The sequence below is a fragment of the Paroedura picta genome, chromosome 5, assembly GCF_049243985.1.
Source record: "Paroedura picta isolate Pp20150507F chromosome 5, Ppicta_v3.0, whole genome shotgun sequence".
Classification (NCBI taxonomy): Eukaryota; Metazoa; Chordata; class Lepidosauria; order Squamata; family Gekkonidae; genus Paroedura; species Paroedura picta.
This window is the reverse complement of record NC_135373.1, coordinates 74,595,021-74,613,422: the sequence shown is the minus strand read 5'-3', so window position 1 is coordinate 74,613,422 and position 18,402 is coordinate 74,595,021.

Sequence of the window (18,402 nt, the reverse complement as noted above, 5' to 3'; positions counted from 1 at the left end):
AAGTTAGGATTCAAGATACTCATGCATGTTTCAGCTCCCAGCCAAACTGAAAAATCAGTTCAATCCTGCCCCAATGTGTGCAGACAAGAGAAAGAACAGACTTCTGTGTACTATTTAAAAAAGAATGGAAGTACTTGTTCCACAGAAAACAGTCTTTAGGGCATAGATGAAAGGGACTATCTCTTCTACGGTCTAGAGCTGGAAAGAATAATTAAGTCTGACTTGCTTTTATTTAGCAAATCTTTGCAACAGTTGAAATCCCTGTGGTGTTGCACATTAAGGCTTCAGTCACATCCATTGCTTCTGAATATATGATTTTTAAAAAAAGGGGGAGGATTAAGAGGTAAAATTTGCTCCTTTCATTTGTCTATGCTAATTCATTTACAAGTTAGCAGGGGTTCAATGAATCAAGCCAGAAACTCAGAGACTGGTGTCTAGTTGAAGGCCTGGCCCTCAGTATTCTCAGGTTTCATGAGGGAGTTCAGGCCTAGTATAAATAGTCAGAGACTGGCATTGCCTACTTCAGAGTGGTACCTTATGCTTGCTGAATGTCAGGTTCTAATGGCTTCACTTGCCTTTTAAAGACATTGGCCACAAGGATTCTGAACTGGAAAACTGACTCTCCAGGCTTGGCTGACTCTCCTAGTACATGGCTTGGCTGCCTGTGGCTAACGCTTGGATCTGATCATGAGTATTTGGTACTTGTGCTAACCAAAAAGGGAAAGAAAGAAAATGGGAGGCACAGGGCCGTTCCGCATTCGTCCAAAATAGCACAATGGTTACTAATTGTAACAGTTTTGCCGTTATGCACAACGTCGTTGACAATCTGCAACATTCCTGAAACCGATCAGCAAAAAGCGCTTCATTGTAGCGCTTTCAGGGAAATCCCAAAAAGTGGATTCACCCTCCGGAAAGCGCTACACTCCTGCAACCAATCTGCAACGCTAGCGGGAAAGTTCTGTGCGTTACCATTGTTGCAGTTTCTGCAAAGCCCCTCCCCCTGGCTCTCTCCTCTGATCTTCCGGCGAAGCGATCACCATTTTTTTCCCTCCGAGCGAGCGGAGATCAACGCATTGGTAAGCCTTCGTTTACCCAGTGAGGCTTCCCCGGCTGCAGTCCCTCTGTTTAAAGTCACCAAGCACAAGCATCGCAGAGGCCTGTTTGCTGGTTTATTTTCACTTTATTTTTCACACTGTTTTCGGCTAAAAATCGCGCCCGTGAGGGGGGGGATTTTTTTTTACTCGGGGGGGAGCATGGCAACGATGAAACGGCAGCTCAAACATCACCTGCTAGCTGGATGGGTCTCTCCGTTGCAACGAATCAACGCATATTCGTTGCAACGGGTGTTTTTTTTTTTTTAACCTTCCTTAAAGGGAAAGGGGCTGTTTGGGAGCATGATAACGGCCGCCCATTGGCTGCTTGACGGCCAGGAGCGGGACACAGCTCAGCAATAGCGCTTCCTTTCTAGCAATTTTTGCCGAGACCGGAACCCTGTGGGAAACGATAGAAACGCAACTGGATTCCACTACAAAGGTAGGTATGCATAACGACAAATTCCACTATTTAAAATGGCGATTTTTCGTTCAGCAAACAATTTTCTACATGGATCCCGGTGCGGAATGGCCCACAAAGTCTGGAATTCAGTTATCTAGATGTCTTAGTTCAGAGTCACTCTTGACCCCAAACTTCTGAGAGATGCCTGAAGGATTCTAGGCCTCAGAGTTACCAGCTGGCAGCCCTCACCTGGCAGGAGACTTGGGGAAACATTGCATCAACAGTGTGATGTCATTCTGGAGCAACGCAAAGTGGCTCATCTTTCCCCTACTGCACAACTGAATGGCAGTAGGGCTCAGAGGCTGCTGCCAGATCTCCCTCAGTCAGCCTTGTTCTTCACACTGCTGCGCCCAACCCCAACATAATATGAGCACAAATCACATGACTTGCCCAGCTCCCTTGTGAGCCTTTGATTCCCCCAAACTGCTCATTTTGCTTATTGCAGGAAATTCAGTCATCCATGTTACAGGTATGTATGTAATACTTTTTCAATTAGTTCCAACAAGATAAATGAAAATGCTGATTTATTTCTGTGTTGAAATATTAGGCCTGAATCTCAGCATGATCTTGCTTCCATAGTAACTGGAAGACTTTTCAGTGGTTGCTTAGAAAAGGATTCCTGATTTACACAGAGGTTATTTTTTAAAGGTATGCCCAATTTTTATTGTAGATGACTGCAGGAATTATTGGTGTAGATATGTTTCCCTGCATATTTCTGAAATGGTGAACACTGCATAGTAATTTAATCAGATTTTCATTTTTAGCTGTCATCAATTTGAAAAAAACCCTTTCTTTTATAATGTCACTGTAGCTGGCAATCGTTATTATTTCTAGATGCAATAGATAATATGGGTTATGTAGCTGTTTCTATTTTCTTTTTTTAAAAATGCACCTTCATTTACATCCATTGCCTGGTAATCATTGGCTTTATGCTATATCTATTTCTAAGAGAATAAAATACCATCTTTCACATGAGAGATGAAATTTGGTGACATGAGCAATTGCCCTGTTTTTATACTCAGCCATATTCAAGTTAAAGAGCACAATATTTAGTTTCCCACTTTGATAGTGCCTAAGGGGGTGTCTTTGGGTAGATGTAATGGGCGTTCCAGTTCTTTTCATTTAAAGGGTGTGACTCTTCATTATTAATATACATGAACAAGTGAGAACTTACAAAGACTTGCAGAAGACATCTAATTTCCTTCTCCCTCACTATTTCCTCTTTCCGTTTTCTGAAATTCCCCATATTCTCCCTCTTTTTCTAGCTGCCTTCTCTCCTTCATGTGAGACATGGAGATCTTCTGGAATCACAAGTCTCCCAGCTACAGAGATAAATTATCCCTTAAGGTTTCCATCTCCCAGTTGAGAAATTCCTGGCAATTTGGGGATGAAGCCTTGGGAGGATGAGGTTTGGGGAGAGAAGCAACTTCAGCAGGGTATAATGTTAGACCGTTTATGCACTGGGCACTTCACTGCCCCAGCTCTTGTGCAGGAGCACAAATCAGGGGCAGGTGCACTGGGCCAAATGCTCCCCCATGTGGGTGCAGGAAGAGGTGGGGCAACCTGCCACGACTAAAACTCCAGCTTGCAGACTAGCATGAAACCTCCAGTGTGTAAACGGTCTTATAGAGTCCACCCACCAAAGCATTCATTTTCTCCAGGGGAACCAATCTCTGTCCTCTGAAGTTCAGTTGTAATTCAAGGTGATCTCCAGCTTGAATGTTAGCTTGAATGTTAGCAACCCAGCTTGAATTTCCAGCTTGAATGTTAGCAACCCAAATTCCCTTGGAAGAAATGGCTAGTTTCTCTTTTAATGAGAAACTATGAAAATGCATTTTAATATTTGGAAATGCTGACAAGGATCAAACATCGAAAAGAGAGAGATTTCACATGTTGTTTCCTGATAGACATCAAACATAATCTGGAAGAGATATGTGTTGGATATCAAAAAGTGTTGGATATGTGTTGGATATCAAAATTTATTTAACAATAAATTTTGGTAAAGCAGAGATTCAACCAAAAATATTTACAGATCCAAAAGAGGTAGTCTGGCAATGGAACAGATAAAGACAGAGATTGAATGATGTTCTTTTACTGCAAGATGTTGTAATAAACAAGAGCAAAAAAAGAATTAAAAAATAATACAGAAGGAAAATCTCTAGCTACAGCTTGGGAAGAAGAAGAAGAAGAAGAGTTGATTCTTATATGCTGCTTTTCTCTACGTGAAGGAGGCTCAAAGCAGCTTACAGTCGTCTTCCCTTTCCTCTCCCCACAACAGACACACTGTGAGGTGCGTGAGGCTGAGAGAGCCCTGATATCACTGCTCGGTCAACAGCTTTATTAGTGCCGTGGTGAGCCCAAGGTCACTCAGCTGGCTGCTTGTAAGGGAGTGCAGAATCGAACCCAGCATGCCAGATTAGAAGTTCGCACTCCTAACCACTACATCAAACTGGCAAAAAATAAAAACAATAAATAATAATTGAAACAAACCATTGTTTAAAACAGGCAGTTCAATAATAGAAACAAAACATTGACAGCAAAACTAACTTTCAAAAGGGCAACCACACATGCAAGTACAGGAGACTTAAGTGTATGAAAATAAGGGGATTACCGCACAGTTGTCAAAATGGCAATATGCCCCCTACCTGCAATAGCGTGATATTAAATCACACTATTTCTCCTGTCCACACTGTAAAGCCTTCCTGCCATGTCTTCTTGCATCTTTCTCTTCTCACATGCTGTGCAAAAAGCAAAAGAGAGAGTGACATGCTCTTTGACTCACTGCCCTTTGGCCTGTCAATCAGTGGGGTCAACCAATCGGTGGTTTGTTGGTCTAGCCCTTTTTTCATTTGAAACTTACATGAAGCAATGTGTATTCAGTCCTATGTAAACACATTGCCATGTCAGTGAAAGCCCCCCCCCCACAAAAAAAACACAGCCAGCCAGCAGAGGGCACAGTGAGGGAGGCAGATTCCGCCCACACCATTTCAAATGGCATTAATTCTCTCTTTAGTTGTTTTTAACTACTAAGTGCATCCTTCCTTTCCTCTTTGGTTCACAGACCCACGTCCCTTCTTCTCTTCCCCCCCCCCCCAGACATTTCATGCCATTCCACAGTTCCCCAGACTCCTTCCCTCCCTCCCCAGCACCTCTTAAGCCAGGTGCTATGTGGGCACTCTCCTCTGTTTGGGGATGACAGCAGTACCTGAGGTAGCCCCCAACTACTGATTCACACACACATCCTGCCCTGGACCCACCAGTCAATTCACCCCCAGTCTGCTGCCACTGCCTCCTCCTCTTCCAGCACAATCACTCTCTTCTGCAGCTTGACCAGGCAGTGTGGCTCTCAGAGCAGGTGTTCCCTGGCAGGCTGCCAGTCACCCAATTCAAGGACTCTAATGAGAAGGCAGTGTACAGTGCCCCTGAAACTGTGGGGCCCGTAGCATGTGCTACATAGATAAACCACTGCTGTTTGTGCTGTGAATACCTGTGTAGCAATCGACAGTATTAAAAATCCCTAACCCAAGTCTCATTTTCCTCCTTGTAAAGCTTGGATGGTTGTTACAATTGTTGCTTATCTGAAAGCAGCAGTATGAAGGAAGCAATATTGATATCATCTTTAACCGGTCCTATTAAATAAAAGAGTAAGGCCGCCAGGGGAGGAGTTAGGGCGGGCCCTGTCCTGGATAAAAACTCAGAGGGCCTAATCAGGAGCCGCAAAGCGGCTCCTGATTGGGCCCTCCGAGTGTCCATCCAGAGCCAAGCAGCCAATGGGGAAGCGCGCAAAGTGCCTTCCTATTGGCCCCTCACCAGGACAGACCAAAATTCCATTCACTCAGCCCAGTCTGGCTGCCAGTCTGCTCCTGACCACCGCAGGGAGAGGAGGTCAGTAGGGCATCCAAGGGGGATGAGAACAGAGGCTTGGACAGGCTGCGCCAGTCCTTTTCGCCCCAAGGCTGTCCTAACTGCCATGTCCAACTGCAAATGGCCTCAGAACCCTGACAGAGCTGGCAGGAGGCTGCAGAGTGCTCCCCTCCCCCCCTCTCCAGGCCTGCTGCGAAGGAGCCTCTGACAGGCCCTGACTGAGGGAAGGAGGCCTTTCCAAGGGCAACGCAGGGGAGTCTGAGGGCCTTCCTTTTGAGGGGGGACTTACCCCTTCTGCCAAACAGTTGCCGGACAGGGAGGCTACAGAAAAGCCCCTTCTCACTTAAAATACTGCTCTGGCCAGGGGTTAGACACAGCCAAGCCATGTGTCTTTCTTCTTTGCAACTCTCTGCAGATTTGAGGCCACTGCACAGCATTATTCTGCAGAGGAAACTGGCTCTTCTGTGTCATCTGCACAACAACCCTGTGCAGTTGGCCTCAAGTATTTCAATTCAACAACAACCTGTGTGGGAAGCCTTAAATATTTCTTCTCTACCACAACCCTGTCCAAAGTCGCCCTTTCTGCCTGGGGAGCTGATCTTTATACTCTGCAAGTGAGCTGTAATTCCAGGAGCATTCCAGGCCACACCTGTAGGTTGGCTACCCCTGCGTTGGAAATATTCCTGGAGGTTTGGAGGTGGGACTTCAAAATCGTACAATGCCTCAGAGTCCAGCCTTCAAATGAGCCATTTTTGCCTGCAGTTGGTAGGGAGTGGTGCAGGAGTGTCCCTCCTGGCCTATGGATTATGGCCAGCCCTTACCAGCAACTAATTGTATTCTGGGGCGCAGACAGGCAGACCAGCATCAGTCCTGTGAGTCTGGAAAGTGCAGGAAGATCTAAATAAATATTTACAGCCTGAAACTAAATAGAGAACAAGTAAATGTCTGGAGACACATAGTAACTGAAATAGTAACTGGCAAATCACCTTGGCCTGGCAAATAAAAAAAAAACAGTATAAAAAACCTTACTAAGGTCAAGACTGCTGTGCACAGACAGTCTTCATCTTAGGGTTGCCAGCTTCCCTGTGAGGCTCACTACCCCACCTCCCTCATGGGGAGTCTGCTATGGGGAGAGAAGGGGAAGAAGATTGGAAAATGCTTTGAGCCACCTGAGGCCTGCTGGGTCACTGCAGCCCATTCCCAGTTCTCTCAGATCTCTCACAATCCCACATACCTCCCAGGTTGACTATTGTGGAGAGACAAATGGAAAAGGTGTTTGTAAACCGCTTTGAGACTCCTTTGGGTAGTAAGCAATAGGATACAAAAATCCGTTCTTTTAAGGAGCAACCATGTGGGCACATAACATTTTACCAACAGTGAAAATATGAGAGACAGAAGGAACAGGGTGGACACCTGTGTACTGTGACTACCCCATGTGTATTAGGGCAGAGGGGCATTTCGGTGAATGTGGCATAATTCACACAAGAAGGGAAATGACGCAGAACTGGGGGGAATTGGTTGCCATGTAATCTTCCCCTAAGCAGAGTCTCCAGTCTGATTTTCCCTTCACATATCTGAGGACATGGCTCTGGAAAGCTCATCTGTAACCACTACGCCACAATTCCCAAAGGTCAGTCTTCTCCCACACTCAACAAACATTCCACACCACAGGTTCTTGACACCCATATATCCACACCCATGCCCTCATTTGCCACCATGCCACCACAACCTCCCACACAACACACACATTCAACCCCATGCCCTTACAGACTGGACAACTCCTCCCCTTCCTCTTCCCACTGCCAAGCTCTAGCACCCGTTGTATTCTTGGAGACAATGGGCTTTGCCCCTAGTTCTTAAATAAAACAACAAGAATAAGGAGCATCTGAATAAGCTTTAGTGGTCTTCCATAATTTCCTTCATCAGAGGATGGTGAAAGTTTGTATTTGTGCTAACTATTTTAAAGTGTCAGATTGAAACTTAATTTATATTAACATAAATGAGGAAACTTTTGTCCTTGCCTGGAGTGACAAAGTCACTGCCTGGAGCTTGCATCTATCATTACTATCAGTTAATTAGAACAAAGGAAAGCTTTAAATGCCCACACTCTAATCTGTTATTCTGGACATTTGCCAACATCAAGACATCTGTCAATCACTTCAAATCCAGTAGCAATATTTACCCCCAAAAGCCAACCCATTGTAAGTGCATCTTCTATAAGGTCAACAATGAGGGATAGCAAGCTCTTCTGGTTTGTCAAAAGTTTTGTTGTTATTTCTAAAATTGCTCTCTTGAATTACTTGTAATCTCATCTTCAATGTTGAAATGATGCCATCTTCTTGACAGGTAGTTCAAAGACACCATGGTAGCATTTCTATTTCAGAAATTGTTCTGAATTTCTATAAAACGATGGAGCTAGCGTAGAATGTTTCCCCGGACAGCAGATAGAGCCTTGCTATGATATCTGTGCATGTTACAAAACATTCCCCCCCCCTCATAACATGACAGACCAGGTTGTTGTCGGTTACTATTTGTAGCAAGAAACAGCAGTAACTGTTTTTCAAAAGATAGCTCATCTTTAGAACAAGGGTGTATGCCAACTGTCAGATATGCAGAGAGGAAAGGATCTCCTTACTTTCCTTTTCACTTTATATAGAGAGCCTTGGTAAAACAGAATTACTTTCCCCAGTGACTGTGCTATAGATTTTTCCCTTTCTGGGCTGTTTCATACTTTATTTTAGCATACTTCAAGAGTATGCAACCACATGGAGAACCATACAAAATTAGAGCTGTAAATTCAGCTAAATCCAAGCCAGAAAAATATCCCCCCCCCCCAAATACTCTATTGGAATTTTGTGGCTATTCTTTCAGCCAGATATAGATTGGGGTTGAATTTTGGATATCTGAAATGGTCCAGGTTGAAAAATCCTGAAAATATAAGGGATTTGGGGGGACTGTTGGATAACGGGCATGTGTGGAATAGATGGGTTACTGGTTTGATCCAGCAGTAAAGTCATCCTTAGAGAAGGTGTTTAAATGGACTACAAGCTCCTTAAATACATTCAGAGCTCACTTGCAGGATGGCTTGGAGAAGGCAATTAAAGGGACCATGATCCCTCTTCACACCTATTCCCCCTCCATTGAATTCAATGGAGGATAGGAGAACTTTCTTTGGGGGACCATAGAATTGGATCTCTTGGTCCAATCTTCTTGTAACTTTTTTAAAGTAGAGATACCATCAGCTATGGTGGAAATCTGTTACCTCTGCCTAAAAAAAATACCCCTTTGAGCCCCAGATACCCCTGGATTTATTCTACATTATAGCCATTGGCTATAATGGTCCCCATTGAGTATAATGGAGCTAAAACAATTTGGGATTCCTAAATACTTACCAAATCTGCTACCGGTATTGGGATTCAGGAATATTGGGAAATATTAATATTTGGGGAGTTCAATATACCCAAAGCCAAAAATATTACTTTTCTGCATACTCCAATATATGAAAGCAATTTTTAAAAATGGTTGCCAGCTCTCCACATAAAATGGTTTGCTCGAACCATCCTGTGAAAGATGTTGTACATATAGAGGCCAGTGTAACTTAGACCTGAATGTAATTAGAAAAATAAAATTAGCATAATAGGTATCATATTTGAAATGTCATCAACAGATGAAAAAACTTGTCCACAGTTTCATTGAGTGAATCCACTAATCCCTGTCCTTTCTTTTGGGTCTTTATTACCAAACATAAATTTCCATACACTGAATAAGCAGTAGATTAGTCAAATTCTGATCATCATAAATGTATTCATGCAGACTTCTCTAAATATTTTACTAGGGCATAAAGGGGATAGAAGCACCTCTCATGCATAAAATGCAAATTTATTGCACAGAAAACCTTACAGTTTTATAACCCAGCTAATAGTTCTTTAAATCTTAGCTAGACTACAACATATAATAAATTTAGTTTTGCCATTAGTGCATGTCAGTTGCAACACAGTTTTAAGGGCCATTATGAAATGATCGTAATTAGTTTAATCACACTCTTTAGCTAAAACTGTAATAAATTTTAAGAAGTGATGGTAAAATTTTTCTAACTCGTATAAGAAAATAGCTTATAGTTTTTATATTATAAAATATATTTTCAAAGCTACTGGTGGAGTATTTTACAGATACATGTGTAGAGAGAGCTAGTGGCAGATGATTTTCATATCCCAGGCTTCATGAAAAAATACCATGTTGCATAAGGGGCTGTAATGAAGAGAGGCAATAGAGTTTAAATATCCCCATTTATCTTATGCATGCACAGCATACTTTCCAAGGGTGGGGGAGTTTTCACAAAGTTCATCTGTCTCTACAGAGGAATTTTAGGACATATTAATAGCTGTCAGGATAATCGGAATATGGGGCAAGATGTTTCTGTATGAATTCCTTCCACTTGCACATCTGTATATATGGATATGTATTGGGTATTGACTCCAGAACCTAGAGACTAGTGTTAAATTTTCTGGGCTGCTCCCAGTGTTCTTGATGCTTCAAAAGGGACTTTAATGCCCAAACTACAAAATGAGTTTGGACTAGATGGATTGCTCTTCTTATGTGACATCTTAGTGCACATCTGGATGATTATTAGGAAATCTGTGGAGGGGGCGTTATTCTGCTCCAAGTTTGATACCAAAGTGCAAAAAATCAAATCAATACAAAACAGAAAACTACAATATGATTTACCCCCCCCCCCCTAGATCCTCCAGTACAGTACCACATGAAAATGTCACATTTTCTACAGTGGTAAAGAGTATGGCTTAGCTTATCTAGGGCAGGGGTAGTCAACCTGTGGTCCTCCAGATGTCCATGAACTACAATTCCCATGAGCCCCTGACAGCATTTGCTGTAGTCCATGGACATCTGGAGAACCACAGGTTGACTACCCCTGATCTAGGGGAAAGAAAAGGCAAACCAAGAGATGTGTAAAAACTCTTCCTTTACTTACATGGCTGCTTAGTCCATTGGTTTTAGATATATGTGCAATACTTTGAATCTCCATGTTGACTCCTCTGCATAGCTCCCTTGGAATTTCTTGGTGGTCTCCCATCCAAATACCAACCAGTGCCAACTGTGCTTAGCTTCTGAGATCTGACAAGATTAGGTGAACCTGGGCCTTCTAGGTCAGGCCAATCTAAGGGCATACAACTCGTAACAGTAAAAACATAATTGATGAGGACATGAGTCCTATGTAAGTCCAATTGAAAACTTCCCCCTGCCCTTCAAGGAATTCAGGGTTCTACATGCATGGGCTTTGATGTTTTACCTAATTCTTTCTTCGTGCACTTCTTAGTCCATTGTGGAGATGGTCTTCCAACTGTAAAATGCACATTTGTCTCAAGTAGTTGAAAAGTGTCTATTGTGAAAGGAATATTATGCATGTTGTGAAAGGCTTTTAAATGGAGGACTGGCTCCACAATCGATAAAGAGGAGCACAAGCAAAAAAGAAAGATCCAAACTGTGTTTTTCCTTTCATTTTCTCTTTTGAAGTAGGTTAGGATGACAGAAGGTGCTTCGCCAAAGCTATCCAGTGAGTTTCATAACTGAATGGGGGTTTGAACCTGTGTCTTCTGTACCTAAATGCAAACTAATATACCATACTAGCTCTGACAGTGACAACTAATATCCGAAATTGGCATAAAGACTTAGGAAACACTGAACAACAACTGCCAAGAACTTGTTTGAAGTTATATACAGTTTGAAGTGTCCCAACAAGTCCCATTATTAGTCCTTAATGAATGCCTTGGATTGGTCCATAAAAATGTCAGATGGGTACATAGTCTCTGGTCCCAGCAAATCATTGTTCAATCTTTAATCCCAGTCTCTGTCTCCAAGCTCATGGTCTCAGTTGGACCATATACATAACACCTCAAGGTTTCATCTTGTTCCCCATGCTTTTCAACATCTATGTAAATCTGCTGGGAGAGGACATCTGGAGATTTTAGGCTGAGTTGCCAGTCATCAATAGGTAGATGATACTCTGCTGTATCCAGTGCTTCCAGCAGACTCCATGGAGGGTGTGATACTGAACAGGTTGTCTGGTAGCAGTTTTGGAATTCATAAGGTCAAAAAACTGAAACTCAGTCCCTACAAAATCAATTTAGAATCATAGAATCATGTGCTACCATTGATGGGAAGGTTTGATCAAGGAAATGGGTTATTTCCTGTTCTGGATGGAGTTATACTCTCCCTAAAGGAGGAGGTTTGTAGCTTGCAGGTACTGTTGTACCTGATCTTGTTGTATAAACAGGTGGCAATGGTAGCCAAATGTGCCTTTCAGCAGCTAGTAAACTGTTGCAGCCTTTTCTGGGCAAGGAAGATGTTGCCATTCTGGTGCATATCCCCGCAAAATGGATGTAGAATCACAGAATCATGTGCTGCAGTTGAGGAGAAGGTCTGACCAAGGAAATGGGTAATTTCCTATTCTGGATGAAATTGCTCTCCCCTAAATAAATAAATTTACCTGGGATCTGGTCTCAACAGTTTTTAAAAATCATTGCACCTAAATTTAAGCATCTAACAACTTTCTAATTTCCTAATGAAGACTTTATCCATGGCACATTCCATTAAAAACATTTATATGATATTTGCATTGTAATTGACAATTTGTTGTTATTTGTAGCATCCATAATCATCTATGTCTGTTCTGTGACATTGAACCATAGACACTGGAAAATAACTAAATCAGCAATAGCACTATAGGCCCCTTTGGGAGAAGTGTTTATTTGCTGAATTAATAACATCTACCATGGGAAAAAAATTCCTGGGAGATCACTACTCATTTCATTGAAAGTTCAGTGTTTTGGGTGTGGCTTAAGATGGTGTCCTGAGAGGATTGCAGAGCAATCTCTGAAGCCTGACAGGGGTTAATTGCGGAAGCAATTAGCAGAAAAGAGGAGGGGTACGCAAACCCCACCTCACCTTTCTACCCAGGAAGCTCTAGGGAATTCTTGGGGCCGTCTCCAATCCTTTAGGGAGTATATCTCCCTGGATTATAGGCTGTCAGCGTTTCGGGTCAAGAGGACGTCGCCATATTCTGGACTTTTCTTTCCTTTCTTTCTTTCCTTCTTTCAAGAATCTACTTTGACCCTCTACTACGATTTACTGCAAACGAATGCTGTGAACTGAGGGGAGGACATCTGCTAAATTCCAAGCTATCAAGACATCAATCAACGCACAAAGACGCAAGTATTTCTCCGTTTCTCCATTTCTCTTCCCCCCCCCCCCCGTTTTTGGCTCTGCTTGAAGCCACCTCGATATGAAGCAGGCTAATTCTCTTTCCTAAGCAGAAGAAGGACTTAAATCAACTCAAACTAATTAGTAATAGCTCTTACTGCATTTGTTTTGTTTTTCGGAGATAAGAGATAAGAGCTGTGGGTGGGAAGATCCCGTGAGAATTCTGCTCCAGTACGAGACACTGCTTTACTGATTTCAGTACATCGCTTGGCAGCGTCAGTACCAGGAACGTTGGAGATCAAAACAGACTGTTGCTTTCGTTAGGACTCTGTAGGACCTCTACTGGCTATTTGCAAAATTGCCCAAGATTAACAGATTTCCAAGCCTAAAACATGTCTATGCTAAAAAGAATGGCTCATCTAATAGAGAAACAAACTCAAGATCTGAAAGCATTTACAGATGGCTTACTTAAAAATATGCTCAAGGAGATCAAAGATGGCAAGGAAGAAGTCTCTAACAGGAATGATGAATCAATAACAGTGGCTGATGATAGCTCTAAACAAGGTGGAAAACTACCAGCAGAAGAGAAATTTGAAACTATGGAGATGGAAAAGGGAATGTCGTAGCTTTGCAGCCTAGATAAGGACACCCCTCCTAAAAAGACATACAGCCACTCCAAAGCAACAGTACACAAGAACCAATCAAAAGATATATGGATCTGCTGTGAAAGTAATCGATTTAAAGGAGCTTCTTGGAAAAAAAACTGTACTGATATTGGAGGCCAGGAGGTACAACTGATTCAAGATTCACCGATGTATACTCCGAGGGAAAGACTACAACTGCACTTTCTAAGCCAAAGGCCAACTGGACAGAACATAAGTCAACGGGAACAACAAGATGCAACAAGCCTCGATATGAGACCCCCTTAAAAAGTCTGGGGAACGGAAAGGAGAAACAGTGGTTGAAATTATTTTCCTCCTTTTTCTTTTTTTCTGTAGCCACATAGGCAATATAACTAGCTAAGAAGTTAATCTGGGGTCTAAGATCTTCTAAGTAAGATGAATCTGTATTATTAAATCTAACTTCGCAGTGTTTCCCAGCCCAAAATTAAAGCTTAATTAAAAGGAGACACCTAATGGAAGGGGTTTAAGAATAACAGATGAAGACTATACTTTATTGCTCATTGTAAGTCTATACTATCATGTAAGTGTGGGGTCTTAGATTTCCTATGTTAGCTGAATTTGAATTATATAACATATCTCTGTAGTGACTCCCAGTTTAAACTTAAAGCATAACTAAAAGGAGGCACCTAATTGAGGAGGTGTAAATGTAACTAACGAAGACTTTATTTTACTATTTTTGTATTAACAGCTTATACTTATATAACTTATACTTATCTAGCAACTTATATATTTTTCCTCTGTACAACTAAGTAGGCCTCCTTTCTTAAATGTGACGGAAATGTGGATGGCTCCAAGATCGTGTTAAGTACAAATTGTTTTATAGGTGCTAGGGGACATTAAAAATGACTGTTAAAATTGTTAAAAAATATGAGCCTAGGAGGTACGACCGCCTCAAGATTCACCGATGCATACTCTGATTTGGATAGAACGCAAGTCTACGGGAATCTCCGCAGTGACTCCCAGCCTAAACCTAAAGCACAACTAAAAGGAGACATCTAATCGAGGAGGTGTAACTAATGAAGACCATTTTTTTGTATTAATAACTTACACTTATATAACTTAACAACCTTAACAACCTATATATTTTTCTTTCCGTACAACTAAGTAGGCTTTTTTTTCCCTAGTGGAAATGTGGATGGCTCTAAGATTGTGTTAAGTATAAATTGTTTCATAGGTGTTTTGGGACACCAAAAATGACTGTTAAAATTGTTAAAAACTATGCAAACAAATGCTGAAACGATGGTAACAAAGTAGGCTTCTCCTTCTAAATGTGGTGGAAACGTGAAAAAGTTTATAAGCTTTGGGTAAAAGTCCATAATATTCTAGCTATGTGGGGTCTTATATTCTTAAATGAAGAGAAGAGGCTTTTCAAGAACAATGGGGCCCTTATCTGATTTACCTAAGAAAATAAGTTAAAAGGGGATTGAAACGGGGTATTAAGTGTATTAAATGAAGAGCATAATCTTTTTCTTTCTGTATCAATAATGTAGATTACTTGCATTGTACTATCTTTAATCTTGGAAAATAAAATTAAAAACTTTGAATTAAAAAAAAAAGAGAAAGTTCAGTGTTTTACTATTTCCTGGATTTTTCATATGGATTATGACAGGATTTGTGTAGTGGGATGCTCTTCTGTTTTCATTTCAGAACTGGACTTGTGTTTGAGAGAACAGTAAGCTTGTGTCTCTTTATGCTTCCCAGAATTTCAGCCAGCTCATCTTCTTCTGGGCAGATATCAAGACTATAGCAAAGTAAATGTTTTGTATTTGTAAGGTCCCAGGTAAAATTGCTGCCAGCTACCTCGAATTAAATGGTTTCCAGAGCTAGGACAGACCTTTTCCTGTCTGAAATTTTAGAAAATTGATGTTAGTTAGAATAGGAGGAGCTGGATGGACCAGTGAGTTGTTTTAATGTATGACAACTTCATACGTTCCTGAGGAATGTTGTGGGCGTGCGTGCGTGTACTGATAGGAAAGGGAAAAAGGAGGACATGCCTTTTTATACTATTCCATCTTGAAGGGAAAGGAACGGGGATTCACTGGTGAGATGCAAACCCTTTTATTTTTTGTTTTTTCATACAGAAAACCAAGAAAAATTGATGGATAATACTTATGAAGCCCACAACTGATAAGCCCCCAAAAGGCTCATGTTCTTCACTTGATTAAAATCAAGTACCGTCATATATTATTTTTCAAATCAATGCTGAATTTTATGGTATGGCTTTCTGAAGATATGATATTACAGAAAAAAATTGAAATAGATTTTGAACACTAGGTCTGCTGAATTCAGTGCAAAATGGAAACCGAATAGGAGTTGAGCAGTTTGGGAGGGCTGCCAACAACAAATTGCGAACATTCAACCTTGTTGGTACAAAAGCATGAATCAAAAGCTCTGCATCTTGCTGAGACAGCAATAGTCTTAACCTTGTTATACGCCTGAGATTGTAATATAGAAGTATTATCAATATAGTTGATACAGCCTTCTAAGGAAAGCTGGGGGGGGGGGTCAAAATGAATGGAATTTATTATAAAGAACATTGCTTTTTTAGGATGTCCAGGAGCAGAATTGCAAATACCTATTACATTCTTACTGAACTGAAAGCTATATGGGGGTAGCAATAAAATGGGCTGAACTGGAGTGAAAGCATCAGAATTGTTCTTTAGAAATTTGCATATTCACAAATCTTGATAGTAACTTTTATTATTTGCATTATTTCATGCATTACAATTAAAGATTAGCTGGCACAAGGGCACAACTTAAACACAAATAAAATACATAAAAACAATAAAGATACTTAAATTAGTTCAGCACTAATTTTAGTCATACAAATCAGTCAATAAAAAGACTGAAACATCTGCTTCCTTGTCAGCTGAGCCAAGATGCAAAATTTGGCCACTTTAAGAGTCATAAGATCATCTGCAAGACGAGCATATGTATAAAATGTGACAGATCTGCTTGGAATCTTAGATGAAATAAAAGTAATATACAGAGATTTAATATCCTGATGAAATGAATGGTGAAGTAACACTTGTTCAACTATTTCTGTGGTGTTCAGTCAGCAAAAACACAACCAGGGAATAAGAGAGAACTCGATATTTGCCTTGCAGCAGAGCTGGAGGTAAGATGTTGAAATGGACCAAATTAAATACTTTGCAGTATTTAGGGAATTCTAAGACATAGAGATAATTTGCTGGAACAAAATTTTGATCATGATTCCTTACTGCCTGATAGTATCTTTATGCCCACATTTCATTGAGTGAAGTTTGAAGGCTTCCTCCTGCTTAAGTGGTTCTTCCATTAGAGGAGGAGCTACTTAGACTGAAGAAGGATAATGAGAGGATGGTAGTACCCACATTCAGGGCCATGGCTACAGTATCCTTGCTCCTCAGTACCACCCAGGATGGTTGGAACTAGGGATGGGCGATTCGGCCGCCGAAACGGTCCAAATAGCAGTCCCTTTAAATGGCCGAATCACCTTGATTTGGTGATTCAGCACCTGAATCGATTCGATTTGGCTGAATCAGAGGCAGCCACTTTGCTTCCTAACCTCCTGCTGCCTCTCTGCTATTTTTTTTTACTTCCCCCCCGCCTTGAAAATCCTTCCCCCTCCTCTTCCAGGAACTGGGGGGAGGGGGTGTACGTTGCACCCCTCAAACTTCTAGGGGAGCTCAGGAAGGGTCTTCCCTGACTCTCCTGCAAGTTTCAAGAAGATTGGACCAAGGGGTCAAATCCTAGGGGCTCCCAAATGGGGTACCCCTAGCCGCTCCATAGGATATAATGGAGAATTGGATTCTCTATTCTGAACTTGATTCCCCTAGACTTCTATAGAGAATGGCCTTTGAGAGCCCCTAGGATAGGACCCCTTGGTGCAATCTTCCTTAAATGTGCAGGAGACTCAGGGAAGACCCTCCCTGAGCTTCCCTGCATGTTTCAACAAGATTGCACCAAGGGGTCCTATCCTAGGGGCTCCAATTTCCTGCTTAATTAACCTGCTGAAATTGTTTTTTCTCATCATTGAAGTCAATGTGGAATTTAGGCACCCTCTTTGGAAGCCCATAGGATTGCACCCCTTGGGCCAATCTTCTTGAAACTTGCAGAGGAGTGCAGGGAGGATCTTCCCTGAGTCCACTGCAAGTTTCATGAAGATTGCACCAGGGGGTCCTGCTCCCAAAGAGGGTCCCACCATTCCCTCTTTGGGAGCCCATAGTATTGCACCCTCCCAGAGCTCCCCTAGATGTTTGAGGGGTGCAACTTGCACCCCTCCCCCAGCCCCTGGGAAAGGCGGGGGAAGGATTTCCAATGCAAGTTAGTGGCACCATTGACTTGCATTGGCTTCAAATCAATTCGAATAGATCCGAATTGATTCAGCTGAACCCAAATCAGTCCAAATTGGCTGAATCCGAACCTGAATCGGTCCAAATCGGGTTCATCCAAACCCAAATCAGTCTGAATCGGGGGGCCCTTGCACAACCCTAGTTGGAACTGTCAGAACCAATAGGTCAGATGATGGAACAGCCACAGATACCTGTATACTAGACCTCCTGTTCAGGACTGAAAATGAGTAAGAATACAGGTCCATTTCCAGCTCTGAGGTAGCTTCAGAACTATCCCCTAATGGAATCTATTATCTGGTGCCACCAAGTGACAACTTGCTTCTTTATACAGAATAGATCATGCAGATGGCACACAGTCATTGGATATTCAGATCATGTGTTTGGATGCTATACCACAAGACAAGATCCTAGGCTTGTTTTGCCCTGATACTCCAGGGACTGTAGCTATTTGGAAAAAGTCATCCTCTATCCCTTCACATCATGAAAGATAGACAATATGAATAGGTTTCTGCAGAAGACCTGTCTCTTCCTGTTCACCCATGCCGGATAAGCAGAGACTGTTTTGACACAGAAGACTCACCCAGCCATTATGTCATGATGGCTTTTGTTTTTGTGGCCTGGGATGTCTCCCCAGACCTTTCCCCATCTTTGTTCCCCTTCCTCCCATTTACCCCCAGATTTATGTCCACACACAATGCTGAAGGACAGGAAATGAAAACATCCCACCATTTTCTTACTTGCCAATCATTGTT